The following is a 7,209-nucleotide window of genomic DNA, read 5'->3' on the forward strand; positions in this document are numbered from 1 at the left end:
GCCTCTTCCGTAGAACATGGGTGGGACAAGTGAGAATCAGGTATAGCTCTTTGTTAACTGGGCAGGTGAGGTGGGGGGTTAGGCCCACAACCTCTGTCCCCAAGATATCCAGATTGTAAAAACACCTTGTTTATATTTTGGTCCCCAGCAAGTCAAAACTTATTATTATTATTTTTTTTTCCAAAAGGTAAATTTCTGTGTATTCACGCCTAATCTTTAAAAGTTGTGTAAACAATTTTTCTCCCTTCCTCCATCATTTGCACAATTTTTGTCAAGTCCAAACGTAATTTAAAACGAGGTAGGTAGTTTCTCTCTATTCGTGCCTTCGTCTTTGTGGTGACTGTTGAGGCCTGTACTAGTCTCTCATTTACGGGAGTGCCAAGGGTGGGCACCAATGACGGGTGGAGCTTCTCAGTTAGCTATTTTCTCAATCTCGTCCAAATCATCCATGTTCAGTCTATTTTCTTATTAAAATGCTCCTGGATTCTGTTGAGGATGTTCATGCTGTGCTTGCTGTCGACCATGTTCACTGCCAGGCCCCTCTTGCCAAAGCGGCCAGGGCGCCCGATCCGGTGCAGGTAGGTCTCGTTGTCTGGGTTCCCATCCTTGTCCACGGGAAGGTCAAAGTTGATGACAAGAGACACCTGTTCTACATCGATACCACGGGCACACACGTTGGTGGTCACCAGAACCTTCTCTGCCCTCTCGGAAGCGCTCAATCACTGCAGCCCTCTGTTCCACCGTCATCTCACCACTCAGCAGAGCCACCTGGTGGCCTTCTTTTGAGAGCTCTGCTGCCAGCCAACTGGCCGTTTTGCGGGTATGGCAGAAGATCATGGCTTGAGCAATGGTGATGGCCCCATAGAGGTTACACAAGGCCTGGAACTTCTCGTCTCTGTTATTGCACAGGACGTAATACTGCTTGATGGTGTCCAATGTCTCCTCCTCACGCTTCAGTTTGATAATGTTTGGGTCTGGGACCACTTTCTGGGCAAATTTCCATCCAGAGTCTTCAAAGGTGGCAGAGAAAAGCAGCATCTGGCAGTTCCTGGGCAGCATCCTTTGGATGCGGATACTCTGATCTTGGTAGCCCTGAGTAGCTATCATCACGTCAGCCTCATCTAGAACAAACACCTTGATCTTCTTGGGGTCAATGAACTTGAGCTTGGCACACCAGTCTAAGACAGTCCCAGGGGTGCCAATGACAATGTGCTCACTGATCTTCTGACCTCTGTCCAATTTATTGCCTCGAACAGCATAAGCAAGCTTTAGTTCCGGATGAAATTTGCCCATCTGCTCAATCACTTTTCCTGTTTGAAGCGCCGACTCATATGTTGGGGAGAGGCACAGGCACTGGGGGTATCTCTCTGCTGGTTCCACTCGGCTGAGCATGGCCAGGACAAAGGCAGCTGCTTTACCAGTGCCAGACTGAGACTGGGCAGTCAGGTTCTGTGGGGGTTCAAGCATCATAGGCAATGCGTTCTCTTGTATCTTGGACGGCCGGTTGAAGCCCATGGCATAGACTCCCAGGAGAAGCTGTGGTTTCAGCCGAAGCTCTGCGAAGGACTTCACTGAGTAGAGGGGGGACTTTGGATCTTGCTGCAGGACTTCCACTTGGTTTGTGTTATCGACCAGGTTGCTTCTGATCAGCTTGTTGAGTAAGGACTAGGCAGCTCTGTCCTCATTGGTATCTGGTTTGACTTTCTCTTCCTTGATCTGCAAATGACTGATCGACTTGACAGCCGCTTCCTGCTCGTCCACTGCGAGGGCCCATGAATCGGTGGCCATGGTGCGGAGGGAAGGAGGCCGACTCGCAAAAACAATCACCGCACTGCACGCCAACAATCAAAACTTATTTTTAGTAGCATAAAATTCCATTCTTCAGACAATAAAAGCTTTTCTGTGTCACATTTTAAGTAATCATTCTAGGCATATAGCTCTTTCAGCTTAACTCCAAACACAGGATCTATAGCAATGCTGGAATCTCACCTACATATTTATTCACAGAAGGCGTTGGAGGTATCTAAAGGCAACTCACACCTAATTTCCTTTTATGATTTTGCTACAACTTCTCTATTGGTTTCAGCCATCTTTGAAGGCATTGAGTGGTAACACCATCCCACAGCTACTTCTCACACGTGGGCACTGATGCCTTCACCTGGGATAGAAGTCCCTCAGTGCCTTTCAAGCTGCCAGTCCTTAAAGTTCATGTGCATAGGGCAGTGAGTACAAGGTGTCCCATGCTGTCAACCCGGAACTGAGGCTTTAAACCAAGTTAACCAATGCCTGCACTGGGAAGTGGACCCCAAAGCTCTAAATGCGTTATGAGGAGGAGATTAGCATGGTGTGGCATATCGTGAATATTTAAATACTTTGAGTCAATTAAGGTTCTAGTAATGGATCTGAAGGCTGTATTGTTACTGAAGGCATTTACATTATTAAATCATGGTATGAATCCTAAAAGTGTTTCATTTATTTCACAAATAGCTGTTGATCACCTACTGTGTGTCAAGCACTATGCGAAGTACTTGCTATATGTACAGTAGTTTTAGAAGCTGATAATGCCTTTGTACTTATGGAATTTAAATCTAACAAACAAAATATTGTAAGAATGGGACAGCACTCGAACTACAGGTGTGCAGGCTTTATTAGAAGAGAAAGACCTACCAGGGTGCTTCTCCGAAAGAAGGGCCCTAAAAACAGACTGAGGCAAAATTTTACAAGGTTGGGAATAGCCTCGAGCAAGGGTGTGCTGGTATGTTCAGCTTTGTGGAACCAGCTTCCAGGAACCCCCTCTGTCCCAGGGACCGTTTTCTGGTAATTAAGGGTGGGGTCAGGCAGCCAAGCGGAACAGCAAAAGGGAAGTTGGTCAATTCATGTATCTATCAAAAATGATAATAGTGGAATTTAAAATACTGGTGACTGTGTAGGAGGGAAGTAAACTTTGGGCATTCTCTTACAAATCAGTATATTTTATTTTTGGTAGAGTTTGGTGGGGATGATGCAAGAGAATTTTAGGAGGATTAGGATATTGGGAGGATTGATGGTGAGTAGTGGATTATAAAATAGAATTAAATAGACAGTTTCAATTCTAAGTAGATTAGTCTAATAGGATGAAAATAATCACACACAAGCAGCCCTAATTTCAGATGGTCTCTTGATTAAGATTCAGACTAACTCCCAAATGTAGTTGGGACTCAAATTTAGTAAAACATGCCTTTTTGGCCTGACTCAAGAGTAGAGTCATTCCATAAAACTGGATATTCTAAAAAAAAAAAAAGAAATTGGCACTTTGGCACTTTTCTTAAGGATTTTTTTGAAGAAAATTCTCTTCTCCTTCAGCAGTCTAATGCATGTACTTCTCTTTCCTTCTATTAATAAATTAGGGTACACAAAAACCTAATAAAATAACATACAAAATTATTTAAACCTCTACCGGTTACTTTGCTCAAAACCACCACATTTTATCTAAGATAGGGTTGTACAAGAACAAAAATCTTTATTATAAATTAAACAATATCTTGGAACTTTGGAAGGGCTAGTAAATTTTTTTTTTTTTTTTTTGTATTTTTCTGAAGCTGGAAATGGGGAGAGACAGACAGACTCCCACATGCGCCCGACCAGGATCCACCCAGCACGCCCACCAGGGCGACTCTCTGCCCACCGGGGGCGACGCTCTGCCCCTCCGGGGCGTCTCTCTGCCGCGACCAGAGCCACTCTAGTGCCTGGGGCAGAGGCCAAGGAGCCATCCCCAGCGCCCGGGCCATCTTTGCTCCAATGGAGCCTTGGCTGCGGGAAGGGAAGAGAGAGACAGAGAGGAAGGAAGGGGGGGGGGTGGAGAAGCAAATGAGCGCTTCTCCTATGTGCCCTGGCCGGGAATCGAACCCGGGTCCCCCGCACGCCAGGCCGACGCTCTACCGCTGAGCCAACCGGCCAGGGCCAGGGCTAGTAAATTTTGCACACTATGAAGTTTTTTTTTTTTTTTACACTATGCAGTTTTATTAGTCCCTAAATTAAATTGGTTTTTAAAGGATTTAGAGCTCATAAATACTAACTTCCCCTCCTATAATGGACCAGGCACTGTGGTAGGTGCATTTATAGAGATTTTCACTTTTAATCTCATTTAATCATTGACATCACTGCATGAGGTTGGTTGTATGCTCATCTTGCTGCTAGAAAACTGAGGTGTAAAAGAAGCTGAGAGAGCGGTCCAAGGTCATCTGCCTGGTAGGTGGAAGCTGCCAGCATTTAAATCTCCAGGCTAGAGCTTTTTCCACTCTACCAACTGGATGACAATTGTGACAACTTAAATTTTACCTTTTATCTGAAAATGGCTTATAGTTTATTCTGTGATTTATAATCTGCAAAAGATGTGGCTTAAGTTTTTCCATGGAAGCAATTAGTCTGGTCTTGAAGGGACCGTGAATCACCATTGTGTGACAAAACCATAAAATCCCTTTATAATCTCACCACCGGACGCCGGACGGAGAAAAAATAGAGGGGAAGGGTGGGCATAGGGCAGTGGGGGACGGGAAGATAATAGGCTTTTGGTGCAGAGACAAGGAGTAAGGACTGATTCCCATGAGAAATTTCCAAATTTTTGAGGGAGAGCCCCATGCTCAGTTCTGCGGACCTGGTTACCTGTCTATTGTAGGCTTCTGAAGGCCTTGTAAACTTGTATACTGGGAATGCTGCTAGGATACAATCAGAATTGTTTATTCTGGGAAGAAAGTGGGCAGCAGGAGGCTCACTGAAGTGTACTACTTTTGTATTTGTATTCATACAAAAACAGCTAAATACTGTACGATTTTGGATGATTCCTGGAAATATATGACATTTGGTTTCAAGTATGTGCAGACAATAGCCTGTTCATTTCCATTTCTCTCCAGTTCAGAAACAATATGATAGACCAATTTTATCTTAGATATATGTTCCACACCAGTATTGCATTTTGATGCCAAAACACAATAAGAACCAGAAATAACTTAAGCTAAAATTGAGTAAGAAGATATTTGAAATCCAGAATCAGTATTACAGTATAGCTATGACCCAGGTTTCTGCATGAATTTGTTATGCTTAGTTACTTCTAACAAAACTGATTTATTACTGTCCCTTTATTTCTAATATATTATTGTAAAATGACTTAAAATACAAAAAAGCCCCACAAAAACCCCCAAAACAACTAAATGCATAGTAAAGCTTTATTGGCCCCGATGGTAAAATGTGAAGACTTTTTTCTTGTTTAGTGAAGATAATACTGAGTTCTATTATATCCCAATGTATATCAGTAATTGAATGGATAAAGGAGTTAACCTAGACCCAATCAGTAAGAACATGAGGGACCTTTAAAAGAAGGGAAAATAATGAGGAGATCAAGCTAAAGGAAAAATAAATTTTAATTTTTAATATTAGCTTTAATAAATGGAGTCAAATATGGCTACAGGTTGTAGGAACCGCCGATGTCCGTTTAGTTACAGAGAACTCTGATCGTTCCTGCCCTTATCAGCATTCCCAAGTTACATGGTGGGTTCAGTTCCACCTGCAGTTTAGTTCCAAAGTTGGAGACAGAGTTTTGTATATGGACAGGTATGTTAGCTGAAAAAAAGTACACTTTATGAGAACAGAGTCTCATGATTGTGAAAAATAATACATCATATACCCAAATGCAACTTTTTTATTTTTTTTTATTTTTCTGAAGCTGGAAACGGGGAGGCAGTCAGACAGACTCCCGCATGCGCCCGACCGGGATCCACCTGGCACGCCCACCAGGGGGCGATGTTCTGCCCATCCGGGGTGTCACTCTGTCACGACCAGAGCCACTCCAGCACCTGGGGCAGAGGCCAAGGAGCCATCCCCAGCGCCCGGGCCATCTTTTGCTCCAATGGAGCCTCGGCTGCAGGAGGGGAAGAGAGAGACAGAGAGGAAGGAGAGGGGGAGGGGTGAAGAAGCAGATGGGCGCTTCTCCTATGTGCCCTGGCCGGGAATCGAACCCAGGACTCCTATACGCCAGGCCGACGCTCTACCACTGAGCCAACCAGCCAGGGCCCCAAATGCAACTTTTAATGAGTCCAGTGTCTATTTCTATAAGCTTTGCAACTTGCAGCTTTATACTTTATGCAACACCTGTACCTCATTCCTTGTGCCACTTGTCTGCTTAAGTGATAGTTTCAGTTTCCGCAGAAGCAACTGTATCTAAATGCAAAATGCTAAATATTTATGATGTATATACGAGGATGTTTATGGCAGCATTAATTGTACTAAAAATTTTGGAATAATTTAAATGACCATAAATATACGAAGAACTAAATAAACCACCATATGTTGATACTCTGGGATGTTATAGAACTTTTAAAAAGTAGTGTATAGGCCCTGGCCAGTTGGCTCAGTCCCTTAAGGGCATTGTCCGGAAACAATAAGGTCTCAGGTTCAATCCCCGGTCAGGGCACACATGGGAAGCAACCAAAAAATATAAGACTGAGTGGAACAACAAATGAATGCTTTCCTTCCCACTCCCTTCTCTCTCTTTTCCTGTCTGTTTCTTTAAAAATCAATACAAATTAAGCCTTGGCTGGATAGCGAGGTTGGTTGGAGCATCATCTTGGAGCAGGGAGGTTGCTGGTTCGATTCCCTGCTTTAGGTACATACAGGAACAGCTCAGTATTCCTGTCTCTCTGTTTCCCTCTCTCTCTCTCAAAAAGAAAGAAGTAATTTATATTTTGTCCATGAGTAAAAAGAGTTACAGAACAATATATTTATTTATTTAAAATTTGAAATTAAGAAACTTTTTTTTTAAATTGCAGTTTACAGTTAATATTATTTTGTATTAGTTTCAGGTGTATAGCATAGTGGTTAGATAGTCATATGCTTTACAAAGTGTTCCTCCTGATAGTTCCAGTATCCAGTTGACACCACATAGTTATTACAATATTGCTGCCTCTGTTCTCTATGCTGTACTTTACATCCCTGTGACTATTTTGTAACTACCAATCTGTACTCCCTTTTTGTTTTTTTGTTTTTTAGTGAGAGAAAGGGGGACAGAAAGGAAGGGAGAGAGATGAGAATCATCAACTTGTGATTGTGGCACCTTAGTTGTTCATTGATTGCTTTCTCATATGTGCCTTGACTGGGGGGCTCCAGCTGAGCTAGTGACTGACCCCTTATGCAAGCCAGTGATCTTGGGCTCAATCCAGCAAACCACAGGGGGAAGGG

The 7,209-nt window shown here is 43.3% G+C and overlaps 1 pseudogene; it reads right to left on the bottom strand.

Moving 5' to 3' along the window:
* Positions 1-311: 311 nt before the first annotated feature.
* LOC136383915 (ATP-dependent RNA helicase DDX19A pseudogene) lies at positions 312-1,837 on the bottom strand (annotated as a pseudogene).
* Between the last annotated feature and the right edge of the window lie 5,372 nt (positions 1,838-7,209).

Source organism: Saccopteryx leptura, chromosome 12 (genome assembly GCF_036850995.1).
Source record: "Saccopteryx leptura isolate mSacLep1 chromosome 12, mSacLep1_pri_phased_curated, whole genome shotgun sequence".
NCBI classification, from domain to species: domain Eukaryota; kingdom Metazoa; phylum Chordata; class Mammalia; order Chiroptera; family Emballonuridae; genus Saccopteryx; species Saccopteryx leptura.